Genomic DNA, 25031 nt, shown 5'->3' with positions numbered 1-25031 from the left:
TTACTAGTCTTCTAGAATTGAACTTCCTTAATTAGATATCACCAAGGGAATCACTTTTGGGTTTATAATTGTGTTATACTAATAACAAACAGATTCTAAACAGATGAACACATAACATCTAAAGAACATTCATTTAAAGATTAAAAGCAAGAAGGAAAATTAACACTGAAATAGGATTATTTTGATAGTCTCCATCATTTTGATTTACAATAATTATAAAAATAAAAGAACACCTGGTCCATAATTACATACTTGATATTTTTATTAATCTTTACACTTGAGTAACAGAAAGCCAAATTTTTTTTTGCTGGAAGCCTGAGTAGTTTTGGATTTCTTGATTTACAATTGTTTCAAGCTGCTGGTTTCCAATTTTAATTTCCCAATATTTTTTTTTTATTAATTTTTTTTTTTTTTACTCACTACTTCACTGCTCAATAAAGAAGCTTAAAACAATTGCATATCATTTATGGGCTAGGCATTGGTAATTAACTTAATCACATTTTTCAAAACTAGCATAGCAACTGGCACGATGTCAAGTTATGTATTTTTGTATCTGAGTGTTTTATAAATCAGAAATCAGACTTATTTAAATACAGTGTTTTTGATATTCCTAACAGACTGTACTTCCAGAAATATACATTGCAATTAGCATCATGAGCTGTAACACAGCAGTGACAATGAAAATTAAAGAAGGAACACAAGGGTCTGGAGCTGTCTGGCTGAGTCAGTCTATCGCCATTGATGTCTGTTGCTTTTTTTGCATCTGGACCAGAAAGGAATTTAACATGTTGCTTTCAAAAGATGATTCAACATTTTTGTAACATTACTGTCCAAGTCTCTTGATTTTTTCTAGCCATAACGTCAATGGGTTAACAGTATAAAACACTGTGGATCAAGAATCAGGCCTACAGTTTTTTTTTTTTTAAGACAAAAATCAGTTTTGCTAAACAAAACACTTCAGCAGCAGGTCCTAGGAAAGACAGCTTATTAACCAAAATTGCTTTCCTATTAAATCACAAGAGCTTTCCTCCTCCTTCAGCTTGTCTCTCCTTCCTTTGGAGTGTGAAATAGCTCATTCTCCAAGCTGTTCTGGAAAAATCTCTGGTTTCAGAACACTTATGCAATGTATCTGTCATTTACAATACAATAAGAAGTTATCCTTAGACACTAAAGAGCTAAGAGATTGACTGAAGAACTGTGGTATATGTATATGTTAGTAACTCTTTAATATATGAAAATCACTGTAGTAGAGGCAGAGAAACATTCTCAGAAATGCACGCATACAGCAGCTCTGATTTCCAGCAAGAGGCACCTGTGGCCACAAGCACAGAGCCACCGAACATATTTATATGCCAGAAAGCACTCACAGTTGGGTTACCTGTGGGTATTCAGCACATATTTCTGTAACTAATTCAATTTTCTTGTTCATCCTTCATGTAAGTTTTTAAACTTTGCACATGCTTGGAGTCCTATTTCTTGTGGTATCTCCAATAGACTGAATCCAGTCTTTTGAGACACCCTAAGGTAATTTCTATTCGTAGCCATTCTTATTCAAGGGCCGGTGTAACTTAGGAGGCCAGAGATCACCCACTGCAAGCTCCACTGCTACTGAACTCATTCCAATTGTGGGTACTACAGATGTTTATTTTATCAGCAGATGGAAACTTCATGGGTCATTTTTCCTCCTTCCCAAGGGTCAATGTCAGTTTGAGACTTGAAAACGTGCTTTCTTGTCATGAGGTCAAAACTCTGACCTAATCAGTAACAGCAACATTTTAGGTTAGGCATTAGGGGATCCTTTGATACATTAGCTGCTGACTCAAGCATATGTCCATGAAGCAAGCAAAATAGTCCTTTCCCCTTTGAGACTTGAGTTTCATCTTGCATATTTGATATCAAAGCTGTGTAACATGCACTTATTTTTAGCAGATGTCATGTCATTTTTACCTTTGAGAATAGTTTTAATGGACCATGCATGAGCCATGAAGAAAAAAACAACTAATGTGAATTCTATACTACATAAGGCACACCATGAATGACTCTGCACTAATATTTTAAAATTTAGTGTAAGGTACTCATTAAATATATTCAATAGAAGCAGAAGACAGTGTTCCTTCTTTGCTTCATCAGTACAACATTAAAATTACAGAAGCACGTTTCAGTGACAAGTTATTTTTTCCTAATCTACAAAGATCAGGAACCTGATGGATATCTCAGCTTGGAAGTCAGAGGTTAAATGGCTGGCAGGTTGACTATAACTGAGCAAATAAAGGTACAGCTCAAAACTCTTCCCTTATTGAATATGCTGCCAGAATTCATTGGACACTGTAGGTGTATTGCTACTTGTCACATATGCTGTATCTCTGAGCCTGTCATGTACTGCACAGAAAGAAGGAAATGGATTAAAGAGTTTTAAGGTCCAGGTCCTTTGCTTTTCTGGCTATTCTGAAAATTAAAATGATAAAATTACCACACCATTAAGACGTTTCTGGTCTACTTGGAGGAGACAGTTAGTAATGAAAAGAGATGCTTATCTATATGCCCATACAACCTTTAGTTCCTCTCCACAGATGCTGAGATTTTGAAAAAAATAAATGAATTAAAATTATATATTTTTCCAAAGTCACTTACAACAATATCCCCAGTAACTGATAGTTTTATTTTATGCTCATGTATATCCTTATCTGGAAGGGCAATGAAACTAAATTTAATTATGTCTTACTACATTTGGCTATATAAAATGACAAACTATTAGAACAAGCACGTAAAAAACAAAACCAGCCCTGCACTCTCCGCCAACTTGCAAGTTCTAGTTTTGCTTGTTGCTACCATAACTCCATTTTGCTAGGTCACAGTAACATTGAAAGTTAGTAAGAGTTACAATCCTGGAAGTAGTGGTTTGTGCAATCTCCATCCTTTGTTGGAATGGAATCAAACTTGATTCTGCAGTTTCACCCTATACAGACAAGCTGGATTTATAGTAACATTAATGTCCTGTGTATTTGCTGTGTGATCCCAGGGCCTGAATAACAGCAAGGTGTCATTCAAAACAGTCACCTGGATTTATCTGGCATGTTAGCTTTTGAAAGATATGTACCACTGCCTATGTAGATGTATTGTGGTATCATCACTACCACTTGCCTGCTGTTGGATCTTGGAAAAGTTACTCCACTCTCCCAGACCTTGTTTTCCCCATTTCTGAAAATGGAATATCATTGCTAGTCAGTACAGCACTTTAGGATCCTGCAGTTCACTGGCCAGGGGTGAAAAGATATTGTTATTATAACTATACAGTCACATATATATTACTGTACACTTAGTGCTTTATTGAACTGTCCAAATAACCTATGTCTTGTGATTACAAGCACTGCAACTTCTGGAAATACAACAATGAAACTTGAGCTCAGTCTTAAACCTTAATGTCCTAGTAATTAAAAAGGCAGCACCTGTATTAAGAACTGCTCCTCAGGAGGAAAGATTTATAGGACAAGGCTTTTTATCGTAAAGAATAAAGTGCTGAAAATGTGTTTTTAATTCTTCATGCATGTAATGACTGCTTATAATAAACATATTTTTGAGAACCAACTATACACTTACCTAGAGAGTATTTCAAATCCCAGGTATACATTCCTAATGCCTCACCCAAAAATTTCAACAAATGGAGACAAAGGAGGGTTGCTAACAATCTGAATATTAACATACTTCAGAGTATTCCTTAAGAAATATTAAGACATTTACTGTATAACCTCTTATTGAGTATCCTCATACTTTAACTGTCATGTATTTAACAACTTAATATTGTTTCACTTTCAAATACGTGAAACCTAATTCTTTGCCTTTAGAGAATTACCATTACTCATTACCATTTCAATGAGAGTTTCTTAATTTCTGAGAATTTTTCTCAATTTATTTATTTATTTATTTATTTTTAAATCTGGGTTACAGGGCCACGTTCTTGTCTTTTGTGTCTTCTATCTTCTCTGAAGAGATTTGATTCCATTTTACTTTGCACTCCATAAAGCTCACAACAGCTGGTGTTCCAGGCGGAATACAGAGAGGTACTGAACACCCTCCAAAGACAACTCATTTCAGACAGCACTCAAAATTACTGTTTTATCAGAACTGAAAACAAAAGAATGGCAAGAGATACTATCTGGACTTTTACTCCTACAAAACAGATGGAACAGATCAATACAGGGAGGTGATTAGCTGTTTTTTCATTTGTAGAATCTCAGTGGATAAATGGAATACTAGTCACTATATGTTGGGTTCAAACTATGGGAAAGCTAATTCAAAAACAATATTTATTGAAATTCCTTATTTTTAATATTTAGAGAATCCACTGTGTAAATATGGTCCCTACACTAGCCCATTTTGTAATTAAGAGAACAGCGTTTGCAGTTCCTAAAATTCTACCAAATAAGCTACTTCGCAGTTTTGTTTCAGAAAACCTTATCCCAGGTCTATAGAGATCACATAAAATCACCAGGAAGGTCTCTGAGGACTTTGTTGGCCAGTGAAGTAAAATCCCAAAGGAAACACTGGAATTAAAAAATAAGTTAGAAGATGAAGTTGTACTGGGATTTTTGAATAGATGCAGAACATTGTAAACTGTTAGAAGGAAAAAGATCACCAATCACAATATCCAAGACTGAGATGCTGGAGATACCCTTCCTCAGGTCTAATAATTTCTAATTACTGGGAAATGACATGAAAGTCAAATTAAACAGTAGGTGGTCACCTTAACCTCTGAATGCCTTAACCTTCCTCCCTCTAATGAAGTAGAGCCTCAAAAAAGAAAAGAAAAAAAAAAAGGAATAGAAAAAAATCACAAAGACCAGATGTTGAGTCTTTATTTTATATCAGCACTATACTGGATGTTGCATATAACAAAGGTTCATCAGTAAGGAGTAGTCTCCAGCCTGGAAAGAAAATGAACCTGTGAAATTGTCAACATTAGAAAGATTCTTTCTGGGATCTACCAGGTGCTGATATCCATTGTCATAAATGTATTTGAAGTAATGACAGTATTAAGACAGTGTATATACAAATAGTAAAATATAGTAGACAAAATATAGGGAATTGATTGACCTTTAAGCACATGAATATAGAATTTAAAAGGAAAAGAGTAAAACTGCTTTCAATCAGTGCTTTCCTACTGGCATCAAATCACAAATGAATGAGAGCTGATGGTAATCATCATAAACTTGAGTTAGAAATTGTAGAAAAGCAGTAAGGACGGCAAGACATGGAAAGAAGTCTACAGTTAGCAGAATAAGGGAGAATAAGATGTGCTCTTAAACTACATCTGGAGCAAAACTGTTCTAGCAGCAACAGATCTACAACTAAATGCAAATGGGGGAAACGATAATAAAAATAAAATGTATGTATCTGTGTCACAATACAAAAATGAAATAGTTTCCATTCAGTAAGATGGAGCATATCTAAAAGTTGTACTAAATTTTACCATTTTAACAGCAGATCTGCTTTTTATTTAAGGGAAAAAGTCCAAACTAAGCATAATCTGAAATTGGTTTTCCAAGGAAGTATTAAAACTGGTTTAGACAACTCTTTGAACAATGGAGAATTATCCTAGATGGTGATGTATTGATTTAAGTGAAAACAACAACAAATTGTGAAATCTTCCTGTAAATACATGCTGTGGAAGATGAGAAAAAGTTCTTATTGCAATCATATTTGCATTATATGATGTCATATTATATACAATATTTTTGTGTCTTCCTGTTTTATAAAATAAATTAGTCCAAGATGAGTTTTTGTAATACCTCATAGCAGAACCAGAAGCTAAAGCTATGGATCAAAATTCCATGTGAAAATAAATCTTATGTCATCATATGTAAGTATGTGACAATAGGTGAGCAACACATGTGCCAGTAATAACTTTTAGGCCATCTAAGATCAAACTCTTGATAGGCCAGAATTGTATTTTTAGGACTATGTTTGTTATGGAGAATTCCAAATATAAAAGATGTAACAGCTGTTCATGGTGAAAAACCAAACATGCCTTTTCTCCTTCTCTGAGGTTTGCTTTTAGAAGAAATGAGGAGTCATGAGTCTACCTTAGGAAGTGATCCACCTCCATATGATTGAAATAGTTTGCAGGAAATAGTACTGTGGTACAAAAGGAAAGCAAAACCAATAATGAATGGAAAACACTGCTATTGCAAAGAGGAGTCAGGTGATATACAGTATTTGAGTGGTTCATTTATTTTTATTGGAATATCAGTTTACCAGTGTAGCAAAAGCAGGTTTGCTTCTTAAAAGAGCTAAGAGAAAACACTCATTTTGTTTTAGATTGAAGACATGTAGAAATTCTCTAGGTAACACGACTACTGTGAATAAACATTCTCCAAAACAAGAACAAAGATGAAATTGCTCTTCATCATGTCATTAACTTATTAACCCTCCCCCCAGGTGTGTTGCAAGGTTAAATAGGAAACCAGCACACAGAGACCAGAAGTTGTCAAATTAGATAGCAGCTGTTTGTTCACCCATGTAAAAACCCTGTATATTCACGGCTAAGTAGAGATTTAAAAAAAGGACCCCACTGAGGACATAACATGTCAGTACTGCCCTGACCTAACAGCCAGAAATTAATGATGAAAAAGAAAACCAGGTGATTGGTTATACTTGTGAATTATTATGTATTTTGAATCAAACAGACAATCCTACCATGAAATATGCAAAATTCACCACAGTTTTATCAATTTCAACTGGATACATGAAGCGAATATTTATTTCTTTCCTCCAAATTGAATTTGTTTTGCTTTCTTTTCTCATCAAACTAGGATCATCTATGATCACTCTAAAGTGATAAATAGATGTTTCATGTTCCACAAGTTCAGATTTATTTTTTTACTCATCAGGTTAAACAGATATTGTTTCTTTCCAGGATATGGACATAAATAAGACTATATAATTATATTAAATTACATAATGATAATAAATAATTCTGTCTGAATTCTTTGAAATGGTAATGCATATGCGGACAAGAAGGGTTGTGTTCAGTTTTCCTGGACTCTCAGAAACCTTTCTGCTAGAACCCACACTAAACATCTCTGAAGACATTAAGCTGCCGTGTGATAAGTGGAATGTCCTTTAGGATACACTGTAGAAAATATGGCAAATTCTGAAAGAAGAATCATTTCCTATTATTCATTTTAAGGCCAGAGCAGGCAGTGCCCATGTGGCACTATTAAAGAGCAAAGAATATAACAAGGACCAGTTTTGAAGTTAACTTACTAGCACACTGAAGAATTCTGAAACATGTAAACATCTAAAATTTAAGTTAAAATCATAAATATAGGATATTTTCACCTAAAAGCATGTATAATTTTGCCTTTGGACTGATTTTTATAAGCATTTATCAAACCACTGGATAAAATGGGACATCATATACTCTGTAATTGTTTGGGAAGATCCTTTTTCTATATTTTCCATTAGCCTAATGATAAACCAGCAGCATCTCTTTCCTCACAGACTGTTCATGATGATAGTTAATAAAAACACAAATAGTTGTAACCTAGAACTGGTCAAATATTTACAACAAATAAATGATTTCGTAAGTCTTTTTTGTTTGTTTGTTTGTAAAGGAGCTACAAATGTTTGCAGCAAGCAAGAAACATGTACAAACAGCCATTTGTAACTGCACAGTGACTGTCTCAAATGGTAAAAGTCTGAACCATTGGCAATAAAGATTTGCTTTTCTTTTTCCCTTTAAATCTGTTCGCACTTCTTCCACTGATTTATTAGAAGCAGTATTTATAAGCAAGGAGGAGGCAGGTACATGGCTACATTGACAGGGAGTCATCACATATTTGAAAGTTTTCAGAGATGTAAGAAATTCATCAGATGAAAAATTTTAAGGCTTTTCTCAAACATTTGCTCTTTCTTACACAAATTAATTATTGGTGCATGATCTGCAGCCTGAGCAGGGCTGCTGATTTCCAGATTTAGAAAGTGGATAGCCGTATTTCACGCATCTACTGAAACTCATTAAGTTTCCTGCTTTCAGTCCACTGAAGGATTCTCATTTCCAAATTATTAAATTATTAAGAAAAAGTCACTCTAAAATAAAAAGACTTACGGGCTATGCAAAATCATTAAGCTCTTCCTCTTTTATCATACACTCACTGAATTTATCGTTATTCTTAGGGTAGAGACCCTGTAAACTAACTGAACAATTGCCAGCAGGAGTCCAAAGTCAGATGGAGATGAAAGATTAAGTGTGTGTGTAAGAGCACAGACCTACAAAAAAGCCTTCTAGCACCAAAAGATGAAGCTGATCACTTTAGGTAGAAATCATGAACTTATGTATGCATACAGATGCTGTACTTCCTAAGGTTGCCTCTGCTTAGCAAATGCTGCAAGTTTCGTGTTTTTTTTTTTTTTTTTTTTTTTTTTTTTTTTTACTGACAGCTGCTATATCTAGCTATCTAAAATCCTTTTAGATAGCTAGATATAAACTGTATTTGTATATACTTCTATAAACACTACTTGGAGACTCCACCTGCAAATCAACCCGTTCTCAAAGGTCTTTAAGGGGCCAGAAGAGACCCTGTAACTCTGTGTTAGATCAAGAACCCCACATTTCACACTTTTAGAAGCTTTACTGACTTCTGACCCAGAAATCTGCTTTTCTTGGAGGCTTACGGTATGTCATATTGGGGGGCACACTGAGATGGGCCTGGGATGGCAACAAATGAGGATGAGTAAGACACTGTTTTGTTGTTTGAAAGAAGGCAGCTGAATTATAACAGTATTGCCTATTTCCTGGAACAGCTTTATTGAGAAAGCACGAAGTGGTAGTCTATTAGCCACTGACAGAAGTTCAGGTGAGCAAGAGAGGTGTTACCAAAGCTACAGGCAGCTGTGTTACTGTGTCAGGTCCTGGGAGAGGCTGAGCATCTCCTGGTCATCCTTAGGGACCAAAAGAGTCAGCTTCTCTGTTTATGATCAAAGGTGTATCCAAAATCATTTGCTCTCAAATGATCACGATTTCTTGCCTCTGTAGTACTTGTAAAGTTCACTGAAAATGTTAAGATAGAAGATGCTGTAAGAGCAGAAAGTATTAGAGCACCAACTCACACTCTCGCTTGCAAACAAGGTTCTACAGCATTCACATTCCCAACTATTTATGCCTTTCAGCACTTTCTCTGGTGGCTGTTACTTCACTTCATCTGCCAAAGTAAGCAGATTTCTACACCTACAAGAGGGGTGTGTTGGGGGATTGTTGTTGTTTTTATTTATTTTAGTGACAGATTGCAAGAGTTCTGAGAATAATCGAGATCCCAGTATTTGGGTGTTAATAAGTTTTAGTGTCTATAAGGAAAGAAAAAATTTCTTGGTCATCTTTTGCTTTAGTCAAAAGCACTCCTGTGACTCTCCAGTGACTCTCAAAAAAAAAAAAAATCACAGTTGTAAGCCAGAGCTTAACTGCCAGTTTATTTACTTTTGTTTTATCCATCTTTGCAGATGATTGCCTGAATGTAAACCAAGTAACAAGTGATAATACCATAATATGTGGCCAGGGGCCTGGTGCGGGTCACCTCACCTCATCTTCAGAATGAATTGCTTGTCATGAGAAAGGGATATGATATGAGATGATGGGTGATGTATAAAACATTATTTTAAGACGTGGTGTTTTGCACAGGACAGCATCAGAATTCTATGAAGAGTTTTCAGGAACAACCTTACAATACGAGTCCTAGAGCAGTACTGAAGCTGTATTTGAATTTTAGCAGCTGAGGTACATTTTGTAGTCCACACAGCACCTGGCTATATTCTACTCCAACACTAGAGAGAAAAACTAGTAAGCACAGTCTTCTGGAGAGAAAGGAAAGGGGGAGAAATGTGACAATAGTGTAAATACAAACATCTTAGATGCAGAGAGAATTTGATTAGAAGCTTCTCATTTTGAACTCCTCATGTTACAACAGGTTATTCCCTCCCAGTATAAAATGCACAGTATATATTTTTTCCTTAAGTTCTCATCAAGCCAAGGGAAAATTTATCTTTTTCTGCATATCACTGTGAGATATGAATTCCATTCAGCAATCACACGTACATTTTTAAGAGACTGTGATGCTATAACAAGGCAGTAACATAGCAGCATGCTCTGCATACCAATGACCGTGTTTCTTATGCAGGCTCACTTCTGCCCAATTGAACTGAGACTTCAGAAAAAGCAATACAAATTATTGCATTTTCTGTTGGGTCATGTAACAGAACTTCATAGATATGAATAAGGAAAACAAAGCTCCTTTCCTCAGCCTTTGCAAAACTATCAGCATGCTGCTGGAATTGTATTTCAGGCACTGCAGACACACAGGTCACTGTGGCTTGCCAGAAGAGGATACAGAATGAGGACCGAGGATCTTTTCTCTGACAGCTTCCTTAGCTGAAAGTGCCCCTATCTGGTATTGGAGTAAAAGAGAATATTCTTAGGCCAAGAAAGGACTAAGCCCTTGTTTTCACTCAGTTTAGCGCTGACAGAGTGGAATAGCTCACTTCTGTTGGTCGCTTGTCCTAATAACCTGTCTGCACCCCAGCAGAACTTTCCACTCACTTTAGACAGATTTAAGAACTAACATAAGGCAAGCATGATGATGTCTATACAAACTACATCATCTGTCAAGGCAGAACTCAAGCTGAGCTCCCCAGGGACACGTCCCATACAAGCAGCTGAGCTCAGCTGGGGAGCAGCACCATCGTGTCAGTGGAACCAGCCAGGCATGTCAGGCAAAGCCCTCGCTTCTGTGCTCTGCCAGGTGCCTCACACATGCCAGCATAGGACCAAGCACAGATGTCTCCTTTGTAAACATCTGACCAATGAAAAACAAATCCAGGCTTTCTTGGCCATTTAAAGACAAATGCTTCCTGTTGTCAGTAAACAAGGAGGTAACTGGCACCAGAGGGTTTTTATGTGGAGATAGTGGGGGATGTTTCATCTCTCCCCGCTTCAAATCCTTGCTCACATTCAAGGTCTGCACACTGGACAATACTGAGGACAGCATAAATATGATGCTTAAGAAAGAACTTGGTTTTGCACCCACAAAATGGAATATTAGAAGCAAGATGCTTCTTGCACTGGAATCCCTTTATGACCAATGACCAATACTTTTAAATGCATCTATGGAAAAAATCATAGGGAGCCGTGAGACTATCCTAAGACATATTTTTTCCCAAAAGGTAACCATTTACAACTGAAGAGGTCTTGCATTAAACGTGGCAAAATGTGATCTTTTAAGTTCAACCAAGACCACGTTTTTTTCTTCAACAGCAGTCTCATTTATGGCAATAGCAGGCCACTGTTACATTTCCAAGGTTGGAGGTTAAACGCAACTGACTCAGTTCAGCTCTGATACAAGGATGTTGTTTACAGGCAGAATCAACAAAGCCATTCTAGTAAGACCCTAGGGTGTAAATTACAGATAAGAAGAAAAAAAATCCCAATTAAAATTTTCCTAAAGGTTGAGAGCTTAAAGCCATTACAACACTGTGGTCAAACTGTAATAAGAAAAGAGCAAAAACCAAAAAACACAACCCCCCCCTCTTTGCTGCGAGGCTAAGACAGAACAACAGAGCACGAAAATTCAGAGCCAGCCAGACTATAGGCAATCTATTCTAGTAATAAGGATGTGTCTAGACTTCAGGCCAAGTTCTAAGAAACCACTGTTGAAATCACTGAGAGCTCTGCTAAGGAAAGATGGGGAAAAAGACAAGCAAGGTACTTCAGCATTTGGTCGTGATACATCAAACACAGTACACAGTAAAAATGCACAGAAAGACATCAAATAAAACTTCTTTCACAGAGAAATTAATTATTTCTGATACTTATTTAGTATTTGCCTTCCAAGCAATGCAGATACAGATCTTGCTCATTCATATACTAATTTTTCTTCAAAAATTTACAAGATTTATCTAATGAGTAAACAAAAAAACCCAGTCTGTCTAACTAGAAATTAGAAAGTTGGAAGATTCAAATGGTCTTCTATAGAGTCTGGGCTGGGTCCTGGGTTTCCCGTCTGCCTCAGTCACAGGACTACAGGTACAGAACCTGCTCAGTGGGGTGAGTGCTTTGCCCACCAAAATTACCTTCAGCTGTGGCTGTGCAGTTACTCATGTAGAGTGACCGTTTCTCTATATATTTTTTATAATTAAAAATATGGAATAAGCTTATTTTTATGTATTTCCTATTCTAGCCACTCTTTATATTGTGTTTTTAAGGGAGAGAAATCAGTCAGAAGCTGGAGAAGTGCAAGTTCCAGAACACCCCAGTTTTCAGGATTTTGTACTGCTCAAGTCTTTCTGCAATGGTGAAAGGTAAGAGCTAAACCTTGCAAGAGTGTGGGTAGAGGATGCACAGCATTACAGAAGTTCAGGCAATACCATTGGTATTTGAATCTATTCTAACTCCACCTGGAGGTAACAAACAGCGTTGCCAAAAATGTCCAGGCACATTAATGTTAGCCCACCTATTCTTTTGCTCAGTTAAAAGACGGCATGCGCTTCACTTTAAAATTCCCCTCAGTTCATGAAAAATAACAACTCAGGAATTGTCTTCCACATCTTTCTCATTATGGGATTATTTTCATTTAGCATAAAAGTCAAGAAGTGATAAGAATTGCAGGTTCTTTGAACTGCACTAGAATGTATACTGCAATTTCTACAAAAGCCCTCTGAGAATTTCAAGAAGCCTCTGATTTTTTCATTAATTTCATTACCATGGAAGAATACTACCTTCATTTTTATATTGCTGTGGCTATGTCTATGTGGACAGTTTGATGTACCCTCGAAGTCTCAAAAGTACCTTAATGTGCCTAATGTCCTCCAGCTCACTAAAAAAAAGAGCAGCCAAGTTTGAGCGCTGTCCTTTCAGAAATACTGGATCAGTGCTCCAGACCAAAATGCTGACATTTTCCTCATGCCAACTGGACATAAAAGCAGCAAGTAGCCAGTTTCTTACATAGGCATCATCTATTTCTGTTGTACTCACATGAACAGCAGTAGTGTAAGCCAAAGTTGTATTAATAATCCACTATCATCCCACCCCTTACCAAGCATTTACAGCTTTTTAAAGTGAGCCAAGTTTCCAAATTAATCAGACTTCCCAGTTTCCCTGAGCTTTGCTGATTCCTTTCTATCTGCCCGTCCTTTACTTTACCTCTACGAGCATGTATACTTTGTTTTCCCACATACGCTTCTTTAAAACAAAACCTAAAAAGATTCAAAGGAGATCTTCTCATATAACTGCTTTCCCAGATGACAAACAAATAGCTCATTGTTCACTCTTATTAAACCACTACGTAAATCTACAAAAGGTGACAAAATCCAGAGAAATTGGATGCTTGCTGCCATCATAAGTCTGCTGGAAGCATGGCAAGCTCTCTTGTCATCTTAACGCTCCCAATAACTACCATGAGTGCAATAAAAATTGCATTACTAAATACAAAATAATGTATTTTACATTAGTTTTGTCAAAAAATCCTCAGGTCATATTGTATGGAGTTGTCGGGAATGCTAAGGAAGAGAAATCTAAGGGAGAGAAATTACTTGGAAATCTCGTTCCTGATTATTGATTAAGTTGATGTTGCTTGTAAGTTACTGGCAAAATTCTCATTCCCTTAGCACTCTGTATTTCGCCCCCATCTTTTCTTTCTGCCAGTCAGCATCTTTGGTTACTTTTATTTCTACCAAAACAGTATGCAAAGATCCTCCATGTCTACTGAAAGATTTCAGCTGCTTTCAGTGTGCCTTGAAGCAAGTCGTAAACTTTGCCAACAGTTTATCTACAGCCAGTCTTTGTAGGTTTATGCTTTCCAGGGCTGAGTGAGATCGCACCACGATGCAGGCAGCTGCTCCATGGCACTTGCTTTCCTTCAGTGGCTTTGGACAAGACCAAACAATGAACAAAACATGGGCAACACACGAGCTCCACAGGCATGAGGCAGTATGCTATCACAGCCAAAACGTGGCACTATATCTAGCAAGGACCATCACTTCCACATATTTTTTTTTATTTTTTATGAAAACTAGGATTTTCTTTATGCAATAAGCCATGCACAGCATTGAAATATTTCAGAGGTCTGATCACAGCGTACTCAGGGGTACGCTGATGCACAAGCTGGCTGGGGCACCCAGAGTGCTGGGTTTCTCAGCAAGCTTTCCAAAAATGGCATCACTGAAGGCTTCAGTGCTCTGGCGCCTATCTTTTTTATTGAGTACTGAGTGAGGTGGGGTAAAGGTATCTTGGGTATGCTGGCAGCTACTTCACTTCTGTCAGCCCCCATCACCCTTATAACTTTCAGGTACCGGTTTTCTTTTCCCTGACTAAAAACATTAGTTTTCTGGGAGGTTCACTGAATGGCTTGGCTTAAAAAGCTGTGAAGAAAAGCACATCTTCAGATAGGAAAAGAGAATATATATTTTATATTATATATATATATATATATATATATATATATATATATATACATACATACTTCAAAAGATACAACCAAGACTAGCAGCTTTTACAAAAAAGAGCAAATACCACCGATACAAAAAAAAAAAAAAAAAACACTCAGAAAATGAAATTCTTCATTACAATCCAGAAGTGGTATTAGGTAAAGCTTGTTTGTACTGTGTCAGGGTCTTCAATGTCAGCAAACCTGAATAACTTGGTAAAACAGTAACTTTATATAAAATTGGTTCAGACTGTAGGCCTGTAAATGTGTACACAAACATGGTAAGTATGGCACCTACTCACAGGCCACCTTCAAAAAGCTGTAGTTATTAAAACAATTCTGACATAAATGAGGTAATATAGAATCTAAATATATCTTCTTTCTTATTTTGCTACTCTTCTAAATCTAATATGTAGGTATTTTAAATGATAATTTAGCAGCTTAAAGCCCTACCCAAATGGTCCAAGATTCCACCATTATGTTTGGCAATGACTTCGTACGAAAGCAAAAATGTTGCTTCTGCTACCAAAGTTACAGTCTTAGCAAAACTAGACTTCGGACCTAAGAGGGTTATTTGGCTACCTAGGTTTTTAAATACTGTATTAGTAATTTATTATATTTTAAAAGGTCATGTTTAGAAGTCTAGTACTCTCTTGTAAGAGCAGTATTGCTCTCCATTATGGCTGTCATTAAAATTTCAAACACCGGAAAAACGCCCCACAGGAAAATAAATGACCAAGATAAAAGACCACAAGCTTCTCCCATCTGCCTTGTTATCTCTAATTATAATTGAAATATCTCTGAAACATACCCATACCTACATGTTTAAAAGATCCAAATTAAGCTTTTTGATAATCCGATCCAGAATAACATTTTGATTCTGCAGACTTGTGTGTCACTCTCGTAACACACATATGAAAACATGCACATTAAAAAGCTGTTGACAAACACCAAAACGATGAAGGTGGAACAAAAGGATACATTGGTGCTAAAAATGACAAATTACTGTTGGCTGCTGTTATTTAGACAAACAGTAAATTACAAAGGCAGTACAAGGCTGAAATAAAAAGAAAAAGAACAAGCAGCTATGAAAATAAATCCTGCTTTCATGCGTTAGTGCAAGCTTAGCCCCTCTGAGAGCTCACCTGAAGGCAAATTTAGACCCCAGTAGGGCAGTTAAAAGTCAGCAGCACAATACAGCAGAGCCACCACTCTAAGTGCTGAAGAAGCCTTTAACATAGGAAGAAAACAGATGAAGAAAAATAGGGAAGGGAGTAATTGTCTCCAGTATCTCTGGCATACGAAGACTTACTTTCTTGTTTAGCATATGGCCTCCACACAAATCCAAGGGATTTTAAAGCAGGCTCTGGGGACTGAGAGTCAACCCTAGCCCTACTCAGATGAAAGTAAATGGTTGTGCAGAATGAATTGAAGGAATAATGCTCTATAGCAAAGGGGTGGAAATTGCCTGGGAGAGGATAGGCTGCACTTGATATTGTCAATTTGTTTATACCATAGCTTCCAAATACAAAACACCTAAAGCTTGCACTCAGCTGACAGAAAGGTATGCTTCACAGAAGTGGCATCAGAATACAAATAAATTGGATACCACTTAGAGACTTTAAAGCCGTTGAAAAGCAGCGAGATGAAAGGCAAACCCCACTGAAAGTGACAGCAATATTTTCTTCCAGAGCACAGAAAATGTAGAAGAAGAGAGAACTCTTTAATGGCATAAAGAGAAAAGATGCTGTGTTTCACTAATCGAGTACCACTGCTCTTTGTGGAATTCAAGTAAATATTTCAAAATGGGGGCACACCGAACAGCACAGCAGTTGGAAATCCCCCTCTATTGTTTTCTTGAAACAATGTGCAATAGATAAACATGAGAGAAGCCAACTATGGATTACAGCGTAGGCAGCTTTGTCTTCACCTGTGATTACCATTTTGCCAGAAAGTACTGAGAGATGAATATTTGAGTTGAAAGTACCGTGTAAAATATTTCATTTTGCAGAACTGTACTTTGTCTAATGTTTCCAAATGCCTCTTTTAATGAAACATTATGGCATGATACATTGCTATATTAAAATGCCTCATGACATTAGCTTTACATCAAAGTTTAGAATGCTGGCATTTCCCACATACCACTCAGCCTGCTGAACATTTTTACATAAATGCACACTTTTTAACCAATCAGGCATGTCTTGTTCATTTTTCAAAATATTATGGCATATTACATCTCAAAATAAAAGCTTAGACACTTGCTTTTCAGACAGATGAGTTTCCAATTGCTAGCAGAAATAATATGGCTGCTAAAACAGAATGAATCAAGTATAGATGATTTGGGGGAGATTATTGAATTACTTTTCAGAGCAGATGACGACTTATGTGCTCATGTGCCTTTTGAAGTAATTTCAAATGTGTTTTTTTTTTTTTCTTTTTCTTCCAACTCCTTTATGTGTTTCATCTGCTGCACCACAACTGCTAGTAACAGCCCATCCTTTCTCACTGCAGTGCAATGAGATGGGCACAAAGGAGAATTACGTTTATGACTATGCAAGGAGTCAAACACCATAGTGGTTGGAAGCAGATGGAAAGCAAAACATGCAGATAAAAATATACCAGAGTTTTGTTGCAGGTTAACCTGGCCAACAGACTGCTCCGTGTGTGTGGGTCTGCACAGGTTGAAAAGGACTGAAACAGAGGGCTTACTGATATGAGAAGATGGTGCCTGGTACCTAGACAAAGTGAATTTGGAGTGATGATGCAGAATTGCTGGATTATATATTTTATCTATATATATTGCTGGAAAGCATAAAATTTAAAGAAAGTACTTTGTTATTAGTTTTCACCTAAATCCTCTAATTGCAACCATTGCTTTGAACATAAAATAAATAATAAAAAAAAATATTTCAAACCCTACATGAAAAATAAAATTCAGAAAGTAAATATTCCACATCTTACACTATAAACCACAAGTCACTTCCCATCAGTCTACAGTAATAAAGATTTTGATACAAAGCACAAATATTACAAAACTAGAGGGAAAATGAAGGAAGCATCAATTACCCTGCTGAAGTCTGTTCCTGCAACAGAAGGGGAGTAACAGAATTTGTTAAATTAACATGTACAAGGCACAGCGCCTCCCCCTTCTGCTCCAGGAAAAGACATATTCCTGTCTCCAAATATGACAGGAGTTTAATGCTGAGCGTGTGAGTACCTACCAGGCAGGCACCTTCAGGGAAACTCCACTATTGCAGCAAGACTTGCAAATGCCTTACAGCAACTTGGCTCCAGTCTCCAAAACTGTCTGTGCTCAGATGCGCATCCCTTCATTAAAGTGATGCACTTTATTAAACACCGACCAAGCCATGCCACAAGTCCGTGTGCATATACGTATATTAAAAACACACAAAAATAAATCCTCACCCCTCACCCCCAAATACCTCTCCTTCTTTGACAGAAAACAGTCACACATTCTGCTGACCTCTGATGCCAGTTTATCATCGTTTTGGCCAACCTGTATCTGAAAGTTATTCTGGGGAACCTCTGCACAAAGTTTATGAAGTTGAATAAAAAAGAAATTAGTTGAAATTCTGTGGAAACACAAAGGGGTCTGCTGTATTTTTTCTTATTCTATTTGTCCTCCTGCAATATATTACTGGTTGATACAGACATAAAGAGAGTCTTTAAAATATTTATGAGGTTACTGAAGTGAAAGGCTGTCTCTGGAGAGGTTTTACTGGCCGACAAACCTGCATGCTGGTTTGGTCAGGCCTTTGGAGCTTCTGGCAGTTGAACATTGGAACTATACAGAGCTTTCAATGGGATCCACATGTGCAGATAAAGCCTGCTCTGGGTTAGGATTGACTATACTGCAGTACTGCTTTGCTAGGACAGACTTTATAATTGAAGAACTGCAGATGAAACTAGTGATACTTTCTTTTATTGTAGGCCCCCATGAATATTAAGAGCCTGAGGTACTTCCAGCAGAGACAGATGAATCATCCAGTACGTTTCCAGTAAATATGTTTGAACTTCTAAATGATTTTGCTGCAACTATGTATTCACCTCTTTTGAATTTACTTCTGTGAACATTTGGAGTGATGAAATTTCTCTGGCACAGGTTTAAAAGCATATGCACGATACTAACAGTAACTACTGCTGGACCACAGAACATTTAGGACTGAAAGGACCCATATTGGTAACTGCATCTTTCCACATAGGAGCAGCCATTCTGTTATGTTGGTGTTACGTTAAGAAGTGGCCATCTCAAATGACACTTCTCATTGCTGACAGGGACAACGCTACTGTATCTGCTTTTTCCTTTGCCTTTCTCTCTAACTACTGACGACAGCAGCCAAGCCTTCAGGGCCTCCTCATGCGTGCTCATTGTCTAGAGCTCCACTAAGTGGGAAGAGGAAATGAAATGTACACCTCACTTGGCATTGATGCTGCATGGTCCAATCCTCTAAAAATAGGCTTGAACGTTCACTTCTTTTGATGTCTTGTTCAGAAACAGGAAGTAGAGCTAAATAGTGCACATCTGTACACTTAATGTTAACCCAGTCTTAGGAGCCATCCTCACATGTGCCAGAAAGCAATCATTATTTATGGCCATCCAAAAATTCCACAGGTGTTAATTACCACACATAGGAACAACTCCCCACCCAAAACCTACTAATGATAAAGCTGTAAGGGAATGTTTCTGTAATTCTGAAAAGCAGACCTATAGCTCCTGTATGATGTAACTGGTAGGAGAAAAAGCCTTATATTCTTTCACAGCAGGCTCCTCCTGGGAGGGACTTATTCCTCATTCTGTACATGGGGCTTCTATTCCAGTAAAGAGCCTTCATATGCCAGCTCTGTCTAGAACATCACTAAGTGGGTTGTCTGAGCAAAAACATCATATTACAGTCTTTAGCTAGCCTTAACAGAATACTCCCTGCAAATTGACCACATTTTGAGAGACATTAGCTCAGCTTTGATTTAACAGTTCTGCATCAAACGGACTGTAGACTAAACCATACACACGCAGGGAAAGTGTCCTATAAAAGCAACTTGACTTCGGTAATTCTGGCTGCTGTTCACCAGCCTCTGTGAAAAGCCAGGCTTCTACATCACTGGCTAGGTATAGCACCTCTCTGACAGTGCATGGCAGCACCTGGCTCCTAGCATAAATATCTCTGCACAACTTCTCGTGTGGAAGGGGCCTTGGTTCTCATGAGGGCGTCTGCTCTGCACCTGAGCTTGTCTGCAACCTGAAGCCCTGCATTAATCCTGTCTGTGCCAGCCAGGGAGGAAGCCACGCAGTCATCATCACACAGTAAAGAACCGTGCAACAAAGCTCAGCTTACGCAGCAGGGATCGGTAACAGACCATACTGAAAGAGCAGCTGAAATTTATTTTTAAAGCAAACCTGATTTCACCCACTCTCTCACATACACATAAGCACTAAGATGTCTGTGCCAAAGCGATCTGTCAACCATTCAAGTGCCAAAGCAGACAGAGCCAAGGGGTCTGACCAGGGCCAGTTGCAGCAATGCTGTCTATACTGTCTACAAGAAGCACTAACAAATGAATTCTCATCACCCCTCCTGGCTTGTTAGGCTGGTAACTACAAGCAGAGCTGGATGTGCCTTTTGTACCCATTCAGAGCACGCCACGGTTATGATGAGCCATCTCTATCCTGTCCCACCACTGAGTTGGTCATTAGGCAACACTGCTGATCTACTTACTATCTTTTTACATGACGGCTTTATTTTCCTAACTCTTCCCCTCTCACCACAGTTATTCCTTAATGATTTATAATCAGTGCTTGATTTTAGGGCAGCATGGTGCCCTTTCCATATTTCAACCTGGCACCCCAAGAAGCTGCATCAAGCACAACCCCTGTATTTGTGTGCTGTGCTACCAGTTTAAAACATAGCATGCCATTAAGGCAAAGATCTTGTGCAGGCAACCAGCATGGAGGAGAAAGAACTACAAATGTAAATGTGGTTAGAGTAGCTTAGGTTAGCTTTGGTAAGCTGAATATATGCAAAACTCAATCCTGACTTCCTGTGTGTTAGTTCTGGCTCTTATTTGGCACCTTTCTGTCAGAGCTGACGTGCACATACTCAGTGCACTGTTAAAGCTAGGAATCTGTTTGACACAGTTACTGCAGCCAACTGTTTCACTGTATTTGTAAGCACACTGCCTGGCCAGTCACAAATAATTTTTCTCCATGCACTTAAAATATGAACAGGCTAAAATAATGTGTCAGATCAAAATACTTCATAACTCATCGAGTAGATGACACATGTTTATAATCCAAACCCTTTCTCTGTATTGGAAATAGACCAAACAAGACCAAGCTAGTGAAAACGTTCAGCAGTCAGACCCGAGCATAAGACTTGAGGCACATCTTTAATAGACACTGTACATAAGCAGTCAAATATTTGTACAAGCATTACAGAAAAAATGTTATGACCAAACTGCAAAAATACCTTTTATATGAAGAGCTGCTAAGAATACAGTCATGCTAAAGAGCAGAACCACAAGATATTAAAAGATAAAACAGTGGCTCAGCACACATGATTTCATCCCTCACTGGCACAGATAAAGACCCAAGACCTTTCCTGTTCCGGAAGCCTTCACAATACTTCACAGCCACTTTCCACTGGTGGAAGCGGCAGTATAAAGGCTGAAAGTGATCCATTCAGCATACAGATGCTCACATTTTGCAGGCTGCTTCCTGAGTTGAGTCTTTATTGAAAGCCGTAGTGTCTGTATTTCCAGTAACTAGTACCATAAAAAAGTGATGTACACAGGCATAAATTGCAGCAACTGCACCTTGAAACACCTTGGGCAAGTAGAACACTCAGGGTAATAAGGAAGGGTTCAGGGAAGATGAGGCCATTTGTTTAATTGCAGCTCTTGGTTACGGAAGCAGGAACGTTGCGCTGAGTTTGATCAATGGTCCATTTAGTTTGGTAACTTAATTCTGGTGGTGACTAATACTGAAGGCTTTGTAGGCAAACCTTTATGTACAAGTCACTATCTTATTCTGTAAAGACAGTCTGACACAGATGGTGCAGACACCTACCAAATCAGAAGCCTTGGCTACCACAATATGATATACTCGAAAGTTAATCACTGCTATTACACCAACTATTACAGTGAGTAATAGTTACAGCTTCACCATGGAAGGCAATTGCTTTCTGACCTTTGTGGTGATCTGTATTTGCCCTGAAGAAAATGGACTAACAACCCTTTTAACTATCCAAGACAAGACAGAAGAATCTATCTACTCAACTAATACATTTCTATGTAGCAAGCCAAATTAGATTTCACAAGATAATGGGCTTTTAAACCAAAACATGAAAGAGGAGAACTAGTAAGAAATATTTTTTGCATAACACAGATAATGCATTTAACAGATTGCTGACTTCCTGACACTTGCCCTCTGGGCTTATATGCCATGCATGAAACTGCTGCTGTGGCTGTCAGTGGGTTCTCGTGTTTGGTCCTTCCACACTGAATCAGTCAGATTTAATTGGTGAAAAGAAATGACAGTGAGCTCAGCAGCTGTAGAAGAGTCAGATTTAGTGTTACACTAAAAAAGGAAAAGCTAACCTTAGCTCCAAAACCTGCAGGGAAGCTTTGTGTGGAAAAGCTAAACAATACTGATATTTTATGTAAACTACAACATATAAGTATGTTTTAATTTTAGATGAGGATGGGGTATGGGTATGACCAGCACTTTTTTGTCTTGCAGATAAGTAATTTTCAAGTATGTAAGCTGTAAGTATAATGAACTAGAACAAAAATTGGGCAGTTTTTTGGTACATTTTCTTCTTAGAATTGTGTTTTGCCTAGTGACTTGAAAAGTTGATTAGAAAGTGATTAGAAAGTGTCTGTGATCATACAACCCCTATACAGCACTTCTGCTGTCAAATATCACAGGCAGGACTGCCAAAAGTAACATTTCTCCCCCAGCCCTGAAAAATGTGATGAGTCTAGAGAGAAAGCAAATAGATCTTTCACTGCCAGCTGCTTCTCAACAAGAGAAAATACACTTGTGGTCAGATACACTGACCTCTGTTCCTCACACCTCTCAAAGCAGGGTCCCAGCAGCAGTGAGACAGAAGCTGAAAATGCTGAAGAGGGGTTATGGTGTTCTAAGCAGCCTTGCTACTGATGGTCCAGGAAGAAGGCAGAACTTCCTACAGACTAACCTCATTGTAAAGGTAAAATATCTCCCACTCAACCCATTAACATACCTGAGAAAGCCTTTGACAAGTACATAGGAGGATCTCTTCACACTAGTCAATCCACAAGCATGCTTTCTTTCTTTCTTTCTAGTGAGTCTTGCTGCTGTCTTGGCACAGATGAATGGATTTCATTCACCTTACAGCACTGAAAAGACTACCACTTTTGAACATCAAACTCTGCATAACATGACCTCTCCCCAGTATACACTGATTTTTCTGGGATTATAATTTATTAAACTTGAAAGTTTTGGAGCATGAAATAACATGGTAAATACCAATAGCTAGTCTTTTTCTGAGTTTTACTTTTCCAAATCCAACTGTATTTCTGAGTGAAAAATCCATTTGCAGAAAAATGCAAGCAAATTGCCACTGATGCTTTACGTAGGAGAAATTTAACAGCCGCATCCAATTCCCAAAAGAAACCTGAAATAAAAACACTACAAGTAGGTTAATCTGAAGTCTCACCGTGTTCATTTAAAGGCTTTTTTAAAAACAAAACAAACAAAACATTAATTTGTCCTGAGGCATAAATGAAATACAGACAAACTGCATTAGATTTTAATTTGCTAGAAGTAGATTACATGTCTTCTCCACAGGGACACTGAACATTCAGTTCTCACAGAAGTAAACCTTCCTAACTGAGAACTGCAAAGGAGAGTTGTTTTAAAGAAGTGACCCTGTCAAGTGCAAGCACCAAGTCCACAAAACACAACCAGCACAGAAAGGCATTTAAGCATGCAGGTTTAACAGAGCTGGACCTGAAATACAAGTTAAGTAGCTGCTTGATTAAATGCTGGAATTCAGAGGGAAGCTATTTACCCAATATTTAGGTTAAAAATATTTAAGCATTTCACTCCCCTCAAACTATTGAGGTTTGGCTCTTTGCAGTCAGAGTGCTAAATGATGAATTACATTATTAGTTACAGATGAAGTTCAAGAGATGAAGCTCTGAGTATTTTAGATGTGCATCATCCCATTGAGTGACATTTATTCAATCAACTTGAAGAGCAGAAATATGTATCAGCATTCAGTGCTCACAGTTCTCCAATCTGAACGCAGAGGGGGTGGTCTTAGGGCTACCGTTGTTTCTGCATGACTGGATTTAAATAGATTCAGTGCCAAGCAGTATCTGTATTAGACCTTAAAGCAGAGTAACACATTAATGGTGCAGAAGCCCCTTTATGGAAGGAGGCTCAGAGAGCCCCAATAGCAAATTAAATAGCCTTGGCTCGAAACCTGTAAGACAACCACAGCCTTCAAGGCTCTGGGCCCATCCTCTGCTGTTCACTTCAATCGCAAAGGACTTGTTGGGCCAGAAGGCAAAAATGTCAGCCAAAACGCATCTCAGAACTGTGCCTGAGGTCAGTTTGTTGGGGGTGGATGGGAACTGAGGGTGGGAGGAGTGCATTTTGCCTTTGGCCCTCTGTATAAAATGGCTGCTAGGACCTCAACCAGAAGTGGTTCTCCTGTCAGCACCCTCATGTGTCCTGTTATGTGCTTGTGGAGCAGCAGGAAGGAGTCAGAAGGAAGTGACCAGATCAGCAGTAGGCCAATGTGGAATAGCCACAAAGCTGTTCATATGCATCCTCCAGCTCTTTCCCCATTATCATTTTCAGCCTTATGAAGGCTTCCAGAGCACCCGACAGAGCCAGCGTTCCCCACCTCCACATTTCTTTTGCAGGGCAGGGTAGCACCACTGGCAGAGGAGAACAGAGTAATTAACAAGCATCAAGAGATTATAAAACCCCTAGTTAGAATCCAGAAGCATTCTCCTTCCCTTTCCTTGCAAGGGCAAGGCAAACTGAAACAGATTTCCTCCTGGAAAAAATTCCAGATGTGTCTGAAGAAGGAAATATTTCTTAGGTTTAGCTATAAAGAATCCCAACCCTTTTCCACACAGCCAGTCCATTCACTGATATATACCTTACTCACAAAACACTGAGTTTTATGGTGTTTCTTGCCTGTTTTCATTGTTGTTTTGGTACTGATTTCTTGTGATGTTTTCCCTGCTCTATTTGCTCTGAAATAGAGTTTCAGAACTGCAGGGTACAGAAATACAAGGTTGTAAAGCAAAAAGAAAGTCCTCCTTAGGAGAACAAGCTGTTTCCACCTTGTATAAATGCATATTATTGTAGTTTTCTCTTTACTTCCTAGCAGTTACGGAGAACACCTGCTACATACATGGGGGTCACATTATTTGGTGAGCCAAGGCAACTGACAGGTTGCTACAGGTAACCACCTTACAATCAATTCCTGGAATCACATGTGATTAATGTAAAATCCCAATTAATAAGAAATTAAGCCATACGTT

General features: G+C 38.1%; 1 protein-coding gene and 1 long non-coding RNA gene across 5 annotated transcripts in view; both read right to left on the bottom strand.

The window, feature by feature from the left end:
- Positions 1-25031, bottom strand: part of SLC39A10 (solute carrier family 39 member 10) — a 191907-nt gene that overhangs the window by 142425 nt on the left and 24451 nt on the right. The window lies entirely within an intron of this gene.
- Positions 20855-24741, bottom strand: LOC137858607 (uncharacterized). The gene is made up of 2 exons (XR_011097880.1): positions 24644-24741; positions 20855-23143 (listed from the first exon to the last, which is right to left on the bottom strand). It is a non-coding gene; the product is annotated as an uncharacterized lncRNA (long non-coding RNA).

Source organism: Anas acuta, chromosome 6, assembly GCF_963932015.1.
Source record: "Anas acuta chromosome 6, bAnaAcu1.1, whole genome shotgun sequence".
Taxonomy (NCBI): Eukaryota; Metazoa; Chordata; class Aves; order Anseriformes; family Anatidae; genus Anas; species Anas acuta.
This window is presented reverse-complemented; position numbering and strand designations above follow the sequence as displayed.